At 41.1% G+C, this 18,024-nt stretch overlaps 1 long non-coding RNA gene across 1 annotated transcript; it reads right to left on the bottom strand.

Annotated features, from left to right (window-relative positions):
• Positions 1-11,598: 11,598 nt before the first annotated feature.
• LOC142600586 (uncharacterized) lies at positions 11,599-17,495 on the bottom strand. Its single transcript, XR_012834149.1, has 3 exons — positions 17,379-17,495; positions 15,474-15,590; positions 11,599-11,945 (listed from the first exon to the last, which is right to left on the bottom strand). It is a non-coding gene; the product is annotated as an uncharacterized LOC142600586 (long non-coding RNA).
• Between the last annotated feature and the right edge of the window lie 529 nt (positions 17,496-18,024).

The raw sequence follows: 18,024 nt of genomic DNA on the forward strand, positions 1-18,024 counted from the left end.
CAGGAGGGGGTCAAGTTTGGGCATGATGTTGATGAGAAGAAATGTCCTGAATTAACACGGCAGGTGTCAAATTAAAGACTATTAGGAGGGAATATAAAATTAATACAATTAAAAATATTTAGGGTGGGGTTTTTTTTTTCTTTTTTTGATAGATTCACCGCATTTTCTTTGGGATACTTTCTTCATGTGTGATCAACAGAATTTGAGGGAGCGCTGAGAAATATTTATATTATCATGCCAAATAACCTGAAAATTTCCAAATTCAATGGCAGGGAAAGTAGTGTAATGGAAACTTGTAACAATGAAAGATTTGTCTAACAATATTGTAGAACATCCAAATGTTTGGTTCTAAAAACAGAAAGGAAAATATTGTGGTTTTGCTTCAAGATAAATATTTCTGCTTTATGCATGCTATAAAAATGTATCCCCTTCTGGACAAATTAACCGGTTCTAAAAAACTGGCTTTTTTTGCACTCCCTAAATCTTTCTTTTTTTAATGACCTCTGTGCCACAATTTTTGCCTCCAAGCAGTAATTAACCACTCTGCAAGTCACCACAAGTAAGCCAGAAATGAATTACACTTAAAAAACCCCACCTCTGTAACATTAATATAGTTTAAACCAAAGTAATCAAACTTGTACTGCTACCCTCTTGTGTTTTTCAAGTACAAATGTTATGAAATTTTCAACAGCTTTCAGTGTCCTGCCTCACAATTGTAGCTGAAAAAACTGCAAAGCCTGAACCACCAAAGGAATTCTGAAATGAGCAGAACTGTCCTTGAACACACCTTAAAATAGTTTACATTTATTATCCAGACAAAGCGATACTTGCTTTATGTAACTTTTTTCAAACATCTTGCATAAAATGATGGGAAAATATGCAAATAAGATTAAGCATCTTGCATTGCATTTGATCATATCTTGCAACATCTTAGGGGTGGAGAAAATATGAGGAATGCCGTCATTCAATTTTCCCTCAGGTTTTTTTGTTAACCAGCAGAATGTCTACATACAGAGCTTGATTCTTTCACTTTTAGGCTGGTACCAGTTGGGAGTAAATCTATTCAAGTCAACAAAACCTCCCTCAGGCGTACAATGCTTAAAGAATTGAAAGCTACACATCCTATCAGTTTACAGCTACAAATCTTTCAGTAAGTTTGTAGTAAATCTCCGTGTCTCTGAGATATGACCTGCTTTGTTTAAGGAATGCATAGCAATGTTTGCTTTACCTCAGCTTATATATCAGCAGTTTTTATCAGGAGCTTTTCTCTGACATTACCTTTGCCAAATGACTTGGATTTGCATGGCCAATATTACCAAATTAGAATAAAGTGCACAACTTTACCATGTTTCATCAGTTTTCTGATCAATTTACACCAAAGTGTGACATATCTCATTATTTAAATCTCTGCTAAGTTTGCTGGAGTAAGATTCATTTGATATGAATGCTGATATACAACTGTTCCCTTTTTACATCAAGGAAAAATAGATTTTTAAGTAGGAATTGCGGAGCAGTGTGATTAAAATGTTTTACATACTTATAAGTACATATTTTAGAGTCTGAGAATAAAGACCATCTTTGAATTTGTTGTGCCGAAATCCATTAAACCAGCAGAAAATAGATTAGCAAGAATAAACCTTCTAATCTACTGGAAATTAAGTATGTAATCAATACTGAGAAAAGAACACAAAACCTAAGACACACCAATGACAAATTGACTTTGAAGATCAGAGAAATTAATTAAAAATTATTTTTATGGGCATCGGAACTTAATGTTACAGTCAACTAGATTTACATCAAAATAACTAAAATCAGACTTTGGGCTGCTTAGTCAATCTAAGTTGAAATGGGACAGTGAGAAGCATTTGACTATGATATTCAGCCAGAGTGATCCATGCATGTGTATGTACCTAGGTGTCCCCAGTGTAGGCATACATTTATTTCTTCCATACTAGACCATTTTCTCTCTATGCATATCAGAAACCTTGGAGGAATAAGAAAAAAAAAAAATTAATTACTACAACAGGTTTTCTGGCCAGGAGAGGGGCCACATTGCATTCAGTTAGTGCAAAGTGACTGAAGACCAAATGTGACACTCCAGGTTTCTGTAAGACAGTCTGGAAGCCTTAGGCATTTTCCAAGACTATTACACCAAAATACTGATCCTATCCTACTTCTTTTGTCATGCTGTTCTTATTTTTGGTTGGTTTTTGATAACTAAAAAACCCCCATGTCTCAGGCATTATGTCATATCTGGGGGTGTAAAGGAACAAGAGTATTATATTGGCTACTCCATGCCACAGAAACTGTGCAATGTTTAAAAAGAAACAGGTGGCAGATAAAGAACAGGACTAAAACATAAAGTGGAATGCTCTCGTTTTTCTTCTTTGTCTCCCTTCACACAGGTTTATCTGTTCTCCCCTTTACTCCTTCCCCCCCACGACTTTTTTGTTTTATTCTTCCTGGTTTTCTTTTTCCAGCAGTTGTCCTCTCTTTTCCGTATTTCTGTCTCACCATTACAAGCCTGAGATTGAACTTGTGCAGAAGTGCTGCCATCAGCAGCCCTGGGCTCTGCCCCAGGGCACCGGCCTCCTTGTTCTGGCTGGGCTGGCAGTGGGGGGAAATACAGTGCCAGGAGTGGCAGGAGAAGCAAAAGAAATACATCCATTTCAGGAGCTGAGCTAGTGATTCCTCTGAGAAACAGTCAGAACCCATGGATGGGGACACAGAGATCTCAAGCTGCTGTTGAATGCCTCTGTACCCATTTCACCTGATGTGAAGGCTGGAGCAGGAGCAGAAGCAAGATCAGGAGCTCACCTGATGAATCTGCCAGGGTGCTGAAGCAGTCTGCGTTTCACCCAGGGACTCTACTTAGTTTGAACCTTCTCACAGTGGATTTTGGGAGTCATTTCTGCTTTTTTGTTGTCTGGGTTAGCATGACAACCCCAGTATTTGACATCTGCACAAAGCATCTCTGGAAAAAGAGTTTTCAACTGTTTTGGAAAAAAAAAATTCCAACAAAGCATTACTTCTATGCACAGCAAAGGGTTAACACAATAGTATGTTTCTCTCATAGCATCATAGAATGGTGTGGGTTGGAAGGGACCTCAAAGATCATCTAGTTCCAACCCCCCTGCCATTGGCAGGGACACCCTCCACTAGACAAGGTTGCTCAAAGCCCCATCCAACCTGACCTCTCTCCCCATGCTTGCTCCCACTTCTGGTTATGGGAAGCAGCTTTCTCTTTTTTGCTGGGTACCTCTGTGAACATGCTGAAAACCCACTTCCCAGTTCCTGCATATCTCTAAGCATTTCAGTTTTCCCTTTGTTCTTAGGCTCTGCCTGGGAAAGGTAAATCTTACTTGCTGGATTTCCGTCACGCAGATGTGGTCCCCAGCTATTGGCTGCTCCAAAGTTTCCTTTATAACCTTATCTTTGGCATTGTCTCATTTCCTGATTGTTTTCCACCAGGACTTGCCTTTGATTTAGCAGGTGAACTTAGGGGCAGATCATGTTTAAGAAATATATACGGGTGCCTTATTCCCCACTGAAGCCTCGGGAGGGCTGTTCATGTGCCTCCCTGTACTGCTCAGAGGGGTTTTTCAAACTAATCGCAGCTCCTTCTTGGCTAGCTTGGCTGCCCTCCTGCCTGCAGCTGTCTTCCAGCTCTGAAAGTCAAGGACAATCCGGAGAAAAACAAACAAAGGGAATGTTTTGTTGGCTTGTAGTTTAAAATAATTGCTTTGCTTAGACCTTGTAACAATCTCCATCATTAACTTTTGGGAGGGGGTTGTTTCCTTAAATCCAAACACATGCTCACACTCTCTGGGAAATTTGTGACTTAACCCGGTGAGATGGTGTGACCTTCTGCTGGGATGAATGATTTTTAAACAGAAATTCCAGTGGCAGTTAGTGAGCTATGATGCTGAGATGGTCGCATACATAGCATTACTCATGATGATAACAGCATCAGAAACCTTATTATTACATTTTTGTGTTCATAAATATTTCAACAATAATTTGTGGCATTTTGCACTCAATTTTTCACATATGCAGAATCAAAGATTACTAGCAACAAACCAGTGAGGCAAAGGGCAGTGAAGCTGCTGTTCCCCAACTGGTATATGTATTCCTTGATTTTGTGTTCCCTGTGAATGAAATGGGCTATTTTGGCTCACTTGTTAATGGCATTGTGAGGTGGGGCTGAAGTGGGCTTCCCTGGAGACAAAGATCTACCACATAGCCATCAGAAACCACTTAAAAATACACTTCTCTTGTTTATTCTACAGCATAATTATGACCTGCTTACCTTAGAGCAGGATTGATGAGATAGCAGCCAAAAATATTTCAGAGAGGAGCTTTTCACTTTCTGCTGGTGAGAGGAGAAAGCAATACATCAAGAACAAGAGCATGCAAATGTACAAGAACAGTAGGTGAGAAAACATTATCCTGCCTGAGGTCATCTAGTCACCTTTGTTTGATAGCTTTACTTTCAATTTGTCAGCCAAATTTAAGCTTTTCTGCTTTCTCCTACCAAGAAAGTTGCTTGCCTAAGAAGAAACAACGAACCAAACAACGAAATTTCTTCTCAGCTGTAGTCATCCTCCCTTTTGTGTTCATCTTCACAGTAAATACTCATAAGTTTTGAGGAACACTTAACATGGCAGTAAATTTAACATTTACATGCCCCCCAAATTGAGCCGTATTGCATGAAGCAATATGTCAAACACCATGTAGCTCTAGAGATCTCACAGTTTTATTGATAAGGAAAAAACCAAGTGGATGAGATACAGGTGCAGCAAGGAGTTATGGTAGCATATGACCACTTTGTTGCTGCTGTTCTTCTCAATACCTACCCATAACTAGGTTTTACTTTATAACTTACAGTACTGAAGTGATGACTCTTGGAGAAAGTTGGTTAAGGATGACTTTGGTTTTGGTTTTTTGTTTGTTTGTTTGGTTTGGTTTGGTTTGGTTTTTTACAGATTGGTAGGGGTTGGAAGGGACCTCTGGAGATCATCTAGTCCCACCCCCCCTGCTAAAGCAGGATCACATAGAGCAGGTTGCACAGGATTGCATCCAGGTAGTTTTTGAGTGTCTCCAGAGGAGACTCCACAACCTCTCTGAGCAACCTGTTCCAGTGCTTTGTCACCCTCAAAATGAAGAAGTCTTTCCTCATGTTGAGATGGAACTTCTTGTGTTCCAGTTTGTGCCCATTGCCCCTTGTCCTGTTGCTGGGCACCACCAAAAAGAGTCTGGGCCCTTCCTCTTGACATCCACCCTTTAGATATTTATAAGCATTGACAAGATCCCCTCTCAGTCTTCTCTTCTCCAGGCTTTAAACAGCCCCAGCTCTCTCAGCCCTTCCTCATACAAGAGATGCTCCAGTCCCCCAATCATCTTTGTAGCCCTCCGCTGGACTCTCTCCAGTAGTTCCCCATCTTTCTTGAACTGGGGAGCCCAGAACTGGATGCAGTATTCAAGATGTGTCCCCACCAGGGCAGAGTAGAGGAGGAGGATAACCTCCCTTGACCTGCTGGCCACACTCTTCTTAATGCACCCCAGGATACTTTTGGCCTTCTTGGCCATGAGGAGACATTGCTGCCTCATGGAGAGCTTGTTGTTGACCAGGACTCCCAGGTCCTTTTCTGCAGAGCTGCTTCCCAGCAGGTCAGCCCCTAACCTCTACTGGTGCTTGGGGTTATTCCTCCCCAAGGCAAATGTGCAGGACCCTACATTTGCCCTTAATGAATTTCATATGGTTCCTCTTTGCCCAATTCTCTAGTTTGTAAAGATCTTGTTTCCTTGTGAGACCTTGGAAACCTTGGATTCACAGGTTTTTACTGGAAGCTCTCTCTTACAGGGCTGCTGAGAAAATCAGGAATAACTTTAATCTGTATCTTAAAAACTGATAGATGTGAATATTTATGCCAGTGATTTAACTGCAGGAAAAAACCCAGTAGAATCTAACATGTCTAATGCATCCAATTAAAACCAGTCAACAGAGCTCAGCTATCAGTTTGTTGACAGATCCAGTAGATTGCTTGTGAACAATCTGCAGACTACTTGTGGAACAATTTTGGACCGAGAGGAAACCTAATAAGACTTCAGAGAATAGTAAAAAACACCAACCCAGACCCTAAGAACATAATGCACAATTTACTAGAAATATTTGCTTTTTTATCTTTAAATTTTGCACTTAAAAAAATTCCACGTTTGCAGTTTGGTAAGAGCTGTGAAAGTGCATACTTCTTGGGTGAGTGCTCAAGCACACATTTTGCTCTGTTAGGGGTTTTAATCTTGCTAGATTTCAATGGAGTAGCCATCAAAGGTTCTACCTGCATATTAGTAATAAAGGTATGGATTAAGTACAAGTGTAATGCTGACAATATTGCATTTTTATAGCAGAGTAGCAGAGAAGTGAAACGCAGGAAAGGAGGGGTACAGGGGCTAGAATCATGATTGTGAGTCCCATAGACTCTGCTGTGGGTCTCAGAATATGTCTTGAACGACACTATAAAACTCTGTAAGAGGCACACTATTTCTTAGAGTTTTCCATATCTACAACCATGATAGCTGCTTTAATCTCTGATTAAGAAATGGGGTCTACAGAGCATCCTACTCTACCAGTTGCAAAGTAGGCATATCATACGATGACAGAAAAGCATCAGCAGCATTTGGGTCAACTTCACACTATGACTTATTAAGCCTTTTATAAAATAAAGCTCAAAGACCTTATTAATATCAACAAGGTGTGTTATAGTCACTCTTAATGGCAGGGATTAACCTTGTCATGGTTTGCTGCTTTCGTTACAGTGCTAACAGCGAGCTAGGCTTATCATTCTGTTCACTATGCTGTATCTTTACTGAGTGCAACGAATAGCTGATTTGGTCTTATTCACAGCAGTGAAATGATATTTCAGGATTTCAACTTTCAGGATATTATGAATTTCTTCTGCAAAGCACGGATCTAAGCCTTGAGATACTGTGGCTAATCAATTCTATTAATTTCTTATTGAAGCAGTGAAATAAATTTTCTGACCCCTTATGTATTTCTCTAGTTGTGAACCAGCCAGGAGAATTGTGGGGACATAACAGACCTTCCGGTTAAAAAAGGAAAACAAAGCTGGAATATTGAGCTAATATTAAGCTGTAAATTTAGGGGTAAATTCTAATCTCAGTTGAGGAAGGTGCTGGAGATTTATTTCAGCACCCCTGAAGTCCCTATCAGTGGTACTCAGCAACTCTGTTAGTGGCCTGTGCTGTGTTAAAGCTGGGACAGTTTGAACAAGACTGAAGCAGATGGTGTTTTGGAAAAGAGCTACTACTTCAGAGAAAACAAAGTAACCCCAATGGTTATCTACAGCTTTCAACCACTGAAGGAACGCTCCTGTTTATGTCTGTCAGTATGGAGTTGGCCACCTAAAGCACACTATAAGATTTTACAGCACAGTCAGTAAACTTAAACTGCAATTTCCCGTAAAAGCTAACGTGTTCTCTTAAATTAAAATGATTAAAATATTTCTGTATACCTTATCACTTTAGGCATTTCACCTAAATGAGTGAAAGAAAAACCTGCCACAGCAGTGGATCTTAACGACTGTAATGCACATTATGCTGGAAACTAGGACAATTAACGGTTTAGCATAATGACAGAACATGCAGAACGGTCTCAAGGATGGCTCAATAGATTCACTTCAAAGTCAGGCAGAATCCACATCTGGGAAGAGGTAATGCCTTTGTCTGTAGCTTCCCTGAAGTGAGTGTTTAAACAGTTTTTTTCTTCTGTAACAGCTGGGGAAAAAACTCAAGGGACTTGCTGTGTTTGAACCAAATCTCAAGGTGATCTGTTTCAATGCAGCTAGTAAAGGCTGCTGTAAATAGAAGGAGGAGATCAATGTGTCTTTTTATAAAGGGGGCAGGAGAGGTAAAAAGGTATTCCCGCTGCAGGAGTGCCTCACTGGAGGCTGCTGGGATGCCCGAGGTGCGTTGATACCCCAAACACACACACAAAGCGACCCTCTGTCTCGTGGGCTCACCCGCTCCATCACTCTTCTCCCAGGCCTGGAGGATGCCATGGGTACTTCTGCATTTCGATTACTTTGACGTTATAATTTATTTTACCCTCATGTTTTCTATCAATCTATTTCTGCCAGTCATTTATGAATTATTTGGGAACAGGGACGCCCAAGTATAAAGGGCAGAGTTATGATGCTGTATGTCACATAAAATCCTATCACCAAGTACATGTGTGAGGTGTGTGTAGACACGGATGATCAGCTGGGCATTCCCCCAGTTAATACTCTGAGTAATGCATAGGTCCACACACACGTCAGAACTGCAGACATAAATGAGGTGGGCGTGCAACTGGACCTTCACAGGAGCTCCAGCTAGTTGTCTTCTGCTAGTCATGGTCTGAAAGTGCTCCTGTGGCTGGATGAACGAACGGCTTCACTCCTGGCAGCAGAGATGAAAGAGCTACAGCCCAGTCACTGTCATCTGTAATGGTTATACTAGTTTTTCAGGAGACTCAGGGCTGCTGGTATCCATTTCTTAGCATGTCCTAAGAAACATTTAGAGCTTCCAGTGAAATGATCTGATCCAAAGTTACCCACTACCTTTCAGTGCTTTGTTTCGGTAATCCTGACAGCTGTTTATAGGCTATGGTTTTATGGGATTTTTTTAGTTTGCTTTGCTTTTTTTTGCCTGTTCTGTTCCAATTTGAACCCCTGGCGTTCAGTGAAGTAAAGGTGTGATCCTTGGATCTGATGTCTCCAGCTGAGGTGGAAAAACATCCAGGGAATATAGGGTGTCTCTTGCAGTTCTTGTGCTTTCAGCTGCAGCTATATCTTGCTACTACCCAAACTGTTTTCATCTATGCTGGGACTAGTGCCAACAGTTATAGTTGGCCCAAATACAAGGAAACTGCAAATGAACTGCCCCCTCAGGTCTCTTGTGCGCAAGCTAAAGGTATCAGCAGATCTGGTCCTATTTTCTCATTTGTGGACATCCTTTTATGCAGATTCATCCCGTTTGGACACCAGAGACAGGAAGAAAGTCTAATGTGCCTTTGAAATATAACACACTGCACTTAAAGAAGGATCTGGAGGAATGACTTATATCCCTTGCAGAAACAAAGATACTTAAAATCAAGGTTAATACGGAGACAGTGCAAACTGACATGATTTCTCTTTTGTTTATGTTTCAGCTCAGCTGTAATTTTGGGGCCAGGATGTTGAGGCAGAGTGGGACACCAAGGCAGGTAGTTGACAGTAAGCCACCACCATGGTGAGCTCCGTGTCTCCTCTGGAGAAAGGGCTGGAGTTACAGGATCATTTACTTAAGAAGGCAATTGACGTCCCAGGTCTGAATACTCCCTGAAGATTCAGATTTCAAGTTTGAACCCCTTTTCCCTCTGAAGACAAATTAGGAACTAAACTAAAAGTGAGTAATCAGAGATGTCCCCAATGGAACAGGGTTATTTTAATGTAGTCCAGAAGACTCTGAAAAAATGAAAGTGTATATGGGCTGTATGATGAGTACGTCAAGAGAAATTTTAGAAGAACTTCCCATTGTGTTGGGACGTAACTGACCCAAGTAAAGGAGACTAACGGAGCAGAGTCAGTAGGAAACCTTGAGTGGTTGTACAATCTTTCTGCACTGCTTTTGCATTGGCTTTCCCAGAGGATTGTTCCTGTGGGCTACTTTTCTGCAGCATTTCTCTTGAACAGATTTCTACATATTTTGCTCTGAAGAATCCAGGGAAAGCTCTACTGAAGGTACCAGGAGAGCTGTAGCTTCAGTGGCCTTGTGGCAAGTGATGGCCCTTGTGTCACTAGTAGGGAAAGCAGAGGCACTGCTGCACAGCCTTCTCCTCAGTCCTGCCACCAAGCAGCCCTGAAAGCAGTCCAGGGTCTGCCCGAAGAAAACCAGAGCACCAAACTGTATAATCAGCTGGGACTAACAAGGGTAAAAGGAAGCCTCTTTGCTTTCCTTCATAAACAGCATGTAGGTTTAGAAAGTACCCCTCACTGCATGTCAGCACCAGGGTTAACCTCTCTGGAGGGCTGGAGGGAGGGGGATAGACAAGACCCTCTCTGGGTGAATATGGGTCAGTTGGGTTACCCAGTTGGAGGGTGAGTGTTGGTGCAATCTTGTGGAGAGGGCCCAAAAGGTGTCTCCTCAGCGTCTGCTCGCTGGGAGACCCAGGATGCAACTGGGCTGAGTCATCCCCACTTCCACCTGAAGCACCCACTATCAGGCAGATATGCACCTTTTAGGTTTTTGAAGTCAAAAGCTTGGCATCACAGCAAAATGAAGAGACCCGAAGTCCTAGTTCATGTTTAGCTTAGTCTACAGATGAGTCTTTCTCCAATCTCAGTTACTTTATTGGCATGATGAGCTTGCTCAGCTCTGCTGATGGTGATACCACACAGCCAGGTGTTGCTTCTGTGACCAGTCTCACACTGTGGTAATATTGTTTGACATCATGCACATTCCCATTTTGTCTGTGTTCCTGCCTCTTTTTAATGAGGTTAGATGTTACTTCATAGAGTGAAACTATTTCAACATAATAATTACTAAGTTTTTCCTGTTTAGGAGGAAACATTTACCTTGTTTAAGTTCTGAGGAAATCTCTTCTATGTCATATTTTACCAGGGAAGCAGTAAGTCCTGCTTGATTTCTTTTTCTTCTGAGTAATTAACATTATGAATTCCCTTCTATGCATATATAGTAAGTCTTATGCCCAATCCCGCTTCTTACTTCTAGTTGTGGAAAATGACTCTAAATTAAATAAGTATGTGTCCCTCCAACATTACAATGACTGCATCCTTAGCACTCCTCTGGGAAGCTGAGGAACACCTCAGTACTGCTTCACAGAAAGAGAAATTGAGGCATAGAGAAGGCAAGTGGCTTGCAAAGTCAGACAGAGCCAAGCATGAATCTCAGATCTACCGAGTCCCACTTAAGTGCCTTGGCAGCAAAATAGTCCTTCTTTTATGGACATTACAGCTGTGATTTGCAAAGAAGCTTACAGAATCTACTTATACCAACCCGTAAGATTTGACCACCTAACTCCTGTAGTACCTTTGAAAATCCATTTGAAAATATTTTCTCATAATATTTTTTTGGTAGAAAATACTGTTTTATCTATTTCCCATCTAGGATTATACCTGTTCATAAAGGTAGATCTAAAGTTTAAGAATATCTGTGTTTTTTTCTGACTTGGAAAAAAGTATGTAAGAAAGACCCAACATTTGATTATTTAGTAGACTCTGTTCAACTGCCTTTTGCTGCCATCACATTGTGTAATAACTTTTGTTAATTCCTGGATCCTTTCTCAGAATGAATATGTTTTGTCAACTCCCCAAATTTTGTGTTCAAAAATCTATTGTGTGAGTATTTAAAGAAAGGAGTTTGAATTGCTGATAAATATTTCTATTATTTACCCAGCCAATGTTCCAGCAGAGAGATGCTGAAAATAACTGTCGTGCTATGTAGCTAAAGAAAAAAGGAGGGAGCAAATCAGCTGGCAAGTCTAGATTTTGCAAAAATCAAATGAGCGTCAACTGGTTTGTATTTTCGTTTTTGATTGAGAGTAAATTATTTTCTGGGTTGCAGTAGATGGAAGAGAAGTTACTGGGGAAGCACAGAAGACAGCCTGTAAAAAGTGCATTTTAGGGCAAACAGCCAGGCCCCAAACCCTTCTCCCCCTCTATACACAACGCGAGCTAGTTTAGTAGGACTTCAGCAAATGTCACAGCCTTTCCTGTTTGCTTTGCACTGCTAATACATTTGTGCATCGCAAAACCTTGCATCTTCTTGAAAATATCCTTCAGGGAGGGGAGCAGGAAATCCATATTCCTCTGTTTGGCAGAATCTCTTTGACGTCTCCTCTCCTCTCCTGTCATGCTTCTGTCTGCGTGAGGATAAATGCACTGCAACTGGAAAAGTGAGATAAATAGTGTAAGGAGAAATCATTATAAACCTCAGTGCCTGAGAGGTCCATTCTCGGAAATGTGCCAGTCATAAAACCTGACTAGGACCGAAAAATAAAAATCCCTCAAATAATAATATAGGATCCCCATGGACCATTTTCTTATGCCTCTTCCACAAGCATGGAGCATTAAAAGATTGAAAACTCCTTTTCACTTCATTCCATGCAGCCTGAAAAACCATATGACATACTCCACATGCATTTATAATAATAAACTGCGGAATGAAAGAATTTTCCTTTTTAGGACTGCACACAAAATGAACCTTGTCCCTGCAAAATTAAATACAAATAAAAGGAACAGGGGACAACCATGCTATAAGACTAAGCATTCTTCCCACCCCTCTTCTGAACGATAAGCTGGAAGAGTGCTGAAAACGGATGCTTTCTCCTGTCTTCTGTGGGGTGGCGAAGGTATATATATACATTTATGTGTAATTGAAGTGCATGTCATATAATTTATACAGGGAGTAAACCTCTTACAGGCAAGCCCAGAGACTTCCTTTCTTTTCTGAGAAAATTTCAAGTACACAATGAATGTGAAAACAGTGTAAGAAACCTTTGGCCACCCAAGACGTCACAGGCATTGTTCTGCTGCGCTTCTGGCCTCGTTGGAGCTGACACGCAGCGTAATGAGTAACAGGACTCCTCCCCGCGGTGCTCTTGTAGGCAAGTTACACGATTTGTTTGTGAATCATTCTTCCTCCCTCTTATTAACAACGACTGGTTTAATGATTTTCTGACCGTAGTTATCTCCTTGAGGAAACCTTGCTGATGCAGTGTTATACTCATTATGCTTTGCAGGTTGACTTCATCAAACTTCACCTTCTGCTTTGACGGGTGATTCTCATGCATGAGAGGGATGTGCTTTTTTTTTTTTTCCCCAAAAATTATTCACTGGGTCATTATGGAAACCACATTTTATAAACAGGGATCGCCCTAGTAGAAAAAGCCAATTAGCACAATGAGGGTTCTGCAGCATTCCCTTGCCAGCTGTGTTTAAAATAATGCCAAAATGATAAACTAGAAGGATCTATCATGAACAGCCTGCACTGGCACTTGGCCCCTGGCTTACATTCTGTTGCCTTGACTGAGATTCCCAGCATGCAGGACATGAGGTATGCGAGGCAGAAAGTGGGGCTTGCTCCGACCTGTACCCTCCTGAATAGCTCACAAGGAAGAAGAGGCTGGTGATACCTCCCCTCCGCACCACCTCGCTCCTGCCTCCCCCAGCAATGCGCCCGGGGATGTGGGCAGCTCTCTGCCAGCTCCCCAGTCTTTCACCTGATGGTAATTTTCAAGTAAAGTAAAAGCATTAAAATTGCTATAATGGATTGTCATATTTCTTCTAAGAGAGGAAATGTAAAACAGTGAGGGTTTTTTATGACAACGTTTTTATCTATCTATCTATCTATCTATCTATCTATCTATCTATCTATCTTATAGGTGGGGTTTAATTACTCTCTAATTATGTTTGCTCAAGTTTGTCCCAATCTCTTTCTTCAGATGAACGCTATTCAGATTTATGGATTTGCTACCCATGACACGACCAGTCTGGCATTTTTATTATCCTTCAACTTTATCTCTCCTCCTGAATCAAGGTTGCTGTTGTTAATAGTATTTTTGTGGCCACCGTTAACTTGAGTTCAGGATTAAGACTGCATTTTTCTCCACTTGATATAAACACCTAAGAAAACGAGGTCTCTGTACTGGGGAGATTATCTCTTTAAAGTGACCTTTCAGGGTCCTCGTACATTCTTTTGGAAAGGGTTCAGTTGAGCATTAATTTATTATTTTCTGCCCACATTTGAATCTCTGAGGCTGTGTTATTTTTCCCCCCATCCTCCTGCTTCACTGCTGACTGTGAATTTATTCATACAACACATCTTGTGCCATCGTCCAAATAAGTACCAAGCTGTAATGTCACTAGCAATCGTTATTCAGCATTCAGACACTTCACCTGCATTGAGTAATGCTCCTACCCCGGCCAACTTGATTTCATATTTTAGGCAGGGCTCTGCAAAGTACAGTACATCTCAGTCAAATACTCAGTATCTCTGCTATGTTTTGCCTAGGTTCTTTTCTCTCTTTCCTTAAAATCATAAAGTGATATTGCAGTGAGTATCGCTTTATATATGCAAGCACAGATGTGTCTCACTTCATTGCAAGTTTTTCATCTTCTCTCTTAGCTCTTGCCAGCTTCACAGGCCACAGTAGGTGGCTAATAATTTATTTCCATTGTGGTGGAAGCTCCGTTTTCTCTCCCCTCTCAGTTACCCGTCTCTGCTGATCATACACTATTGGACTTCCTCAAGTTTCCTTTGAGACACCCAGACACTTTTTCAAATCAATGATTCACAAGTAAAGTAAGTTTGCGTTTTAACTTTTTGCCGGGTAGAGTGTACTGTTGTTTGTGTAAGAGCTGCCAGAAGTTCCTCTTAAACTGTTAGTGAAGATCGTCGTGTATCGATTTGTTCATTGATTCCTGCTCTGTCATCAAATTTCTTTTGGAGAGAACAGAGAAATTATTCTTCCTCACTCAACAAAGAAGATAAAATTACCTTTTGGCACAGATGCAATTAGTTGGCATTTGATATGTTTCCTGTTAAATGATGCAATAAAGAATATGAAAGTAGTTCATGTTTTTCCCTCATTATGAAGCAAATCTGAACATGAAATACTTCAAAAGGTCACTCCAAGGGATTTTTTTCTCCTGCTCTAAAAAAATCTGCTTATTCTTTGTGTTAATCCTGGTTATGCAAATACGGTAGACTGAAGTTAAAAAAATGCCTGTTTCTAAATTAACTGTAAAATACCTTATACAGCTCTGGGATACAGAAACTGTCACCAAACTCTTATTTATCCTTTGTCCTAGGGAACTTTTGTGCCCAAGCCCAGTTTTTTAATATTTACTTTATATTGAAAGATGTAGCTAATTAAAAAAAAACATTCCCTGCAGGAAACTCATTTTGAAGTGGCCATGGACAATCACCAAGGTAAAAATCTATGTCAAACCAACTTAAGTGAAAAAATTCTACCAAGGTAGAGTTAGGAGTCAACTATGTCTGCAGCGTAGACACAGTCCTTTTGGAAGTTTGCAGGGCCATTTTGGAACCTCAGACCTAAAAGGCCAGAGTAAAAGCGTCATCAAAATAGGGAATTGATGCATACAGTAGTAGAAGAGTTGAGAGGACTAATGTGAAGACTACAGCAGAAAGCAGAGGAAGTTGTGGAGTAAAGGTTCAAATAAGGAGAAGAAAACAGAGAAAACAAGCATTTGCTTGAGCTGGGAAGCAAATTCTGATTTTGAAGGAACTTCTTAGGACATAATGACTTGCATAATGACTAAATAGTGTATCACTGCATAATGACTAAATAATGATGGAGAGCTGACCCAGTGCCACTAATAGCTGACCATGGTGGTACAAGTAGGATCTTGTTTCTCTCCAGTATCTAGCTTAAGTGACATGACACTCACCTTTGCTGTCTCTGAACCATGTTCCCATCTTCTTTGGTTCTGTAGGGGCTTTATTTCCTTGTGTACTGCAGTGAACAAACATGCAGCTCAGGTCCTACAGCAGTACAGTCCCACCTCCTGTGAGGCTGAAATCAAAGTAGTACACTGATGGTCCATAGCTTTCTCCAAACGGAGGCTGCTTAGGTGTGTTGTCGTCTGTCAAGCAACTTACTTACTCACAAACCAGACAATCTGCCCATGAATAATGGAAAGTGAAAAATACACAGTTATGGTATGCCTACAGCATACAGGGCCTTAGGACAGGATTCAGCTTTCTGACGATGACATCAGCATTTAATGTAAATATGTGCTCTGTGTATCTAAACTCTCATGAGAGCTGATGGACGTCAAGTCAAGACAGTCAGTGCAGCCTAAAGAATGATTCAGTTCATCCTAAAATAGACAGCACCCAAAGTATGAGGAATTCACTTACTTAGTCAGAGGTGTTTAGTGTCATAAGAGGTGTCCCAAAATAAAGATGGCTGGGCCTCAGCCTCTGATGCAGCAGCACAATGTGGTGTGTAATATCTGCTACCCCCAGGCAGGTGTCCTGGGTAGCCCTGGGCATCCCAGCTGGAGCCATGTACCTACGCTTTGGTACAGAATCCTGCTGCAGTGGCTTGTCAGTTGAGCTGCTCTTGAGATGCCATGGACTGTCCTAACCAGATGTCCATTGAGCACAGTGAGAGCTTGGACTCCAGCTGACACATAGACAGCTACCTGCAGATAACTGATTTTTGTTTTTGTCTTAAGCTGTGACCTAAGTCTTGCCCTTGGTATCTGCATGGCACTCTGTAAAGCATAACAGCATTCCCTCCTTCAGCATCCATCCCATCTTGCCCTGGGCTAGGGAGAATGATTGTGTGGGCAGCTTCATGGAAGTGAATGTGGCTTTCCTTGATTTTTACTTTTGTTGCAAAGAACAAACCTTTAGGAACTCTCCGGAGGTAACGTTGTCTGTTTCGTGTAAGCAAAGTCCATGATCCTAATTCCGCACATCTATGACTACCCCTGTAAACTGATTTTTTTTGTTGTGGAAGGTAGCACTTATTCTGACCAGGGGAGTGTAAGGTACTATCAATGAATCATTATCTGCAGGCCTTGTAATACAAATCTCAATGACTTTTTACTTATAATTAGATACATTCTGTGGCTTGAAGATGAACACTCAAATTTGATAGTGTGCTGAGGCGATTTTATCAACATTTATGCACCCTTAGGGTTGCATCAAGAACATGACTTCACTAAAACTAACCTTCCTTACGGGAACAATGTGAAACAGTGGTTGGTGTAAATAAGAAAGACACTAGCAGGCTGTGGATTTAAGCTCATCTTAGAAAGGATGAACTTATTCTATCTGACACATCCAGCTGTGCAAACAGCAGTATGGAGTGAGCTCTGTTAACTTTACTAATACATGAGGATTAGAACAGATCCTGTGCTACATATAAATGATTCCTCTGCTTATAAAGTACTTGAGTACTACAGAGGAAAGAAAAGAAATATAGGGGGAACACAAGTTATTTCTCCAGCTCTCATGAAATAGGATTGAAAACTGTTCATTTCAGAACTTAATCCTTATGCATGCCAATGGCTTTTGCCTTTCTGGGTCAGAATGTGCACAATATGAAAATTTCCATGATATATCAGCTGCTAGGAAAAGAAAATGATGACCACGCCAGAACTATTTCTTCGCTCCTGTAGCACAGAGCTCCTAGTAGTCTGGTGCCCACTTGAGTGTTGGGTGACTCCAGCTGGATCCTCAGTAGAAGGAAGGGAACTGAAGCTCTTATCTCTTCTTTTGAAACTGAGAGTATTGCCAAAAATTGCAGTCAGGCATTGGAGGAGAGGATGTCCCATGCTCACCAATGCTTTAAGGAGAACTGGAATCCTATTTTCCTGGATTTTTGCTCACCCAGCGACTGTAATTCAGGTCTGTGTATTTGTTTTGCTTGCCAGCTTGCCAGAGTTTACTATGTCACTGAGGGGAAAAAACAAAGAATAAAATCTATATCAGTACCCATATACAATGCCGGATATTATCAGTGTTACAAAAATACTAGTGTCTTTTATAAGGAAACTTTCAAACCAAGGTTTCAAATGACGGACGTGAAGCATGCTGCTTCCACACGAATTTTGCCTTTTCTACATAGCTAAACCACTGTCGACATCTCATTAATTCACCCAACTGTGACTACACTGTATCAACATGTATAGCTAGCCTTTTTGTTCAAACAGTTCACTTTGTTAAAACATTTTCCTGCGCTCAGTGTCAGGCTCTTTCTTGCTGCTTTTTTTCCTTTACATCACTTTTTTCCCCTCCAGCCAGAGATGTGGGAGACCATTTCCCTTTGGAGCGTATGCCAGTGTTGAGCTGTTGAAGCAGCAGGGGATGTTATAAATCTGGACAGGGAGCTGCTCTTCATTCTTAGTAGCTGAATGCTTTGTGGCCATCGCAGGCAATGCTTCCTCTAACCTCTGTGACCTTGCCTGGTCTCAGACACAGACCTTT

The sequence above is a fragment of the Balearica regulorum genome, chromosome 2 (assembly GCF_011004875.1).
Source record: "Balearica regulorum gibbericeps isolate bBalReg1 chromosome 2, bBalReg1.pri, whole genome shotgun sequence".
Lineage (NCBI taxonomy): Eukaryota > Metazoa > Chordata > Aves > Gruiformes > Gruidae > Balearica > Balearica regulorum.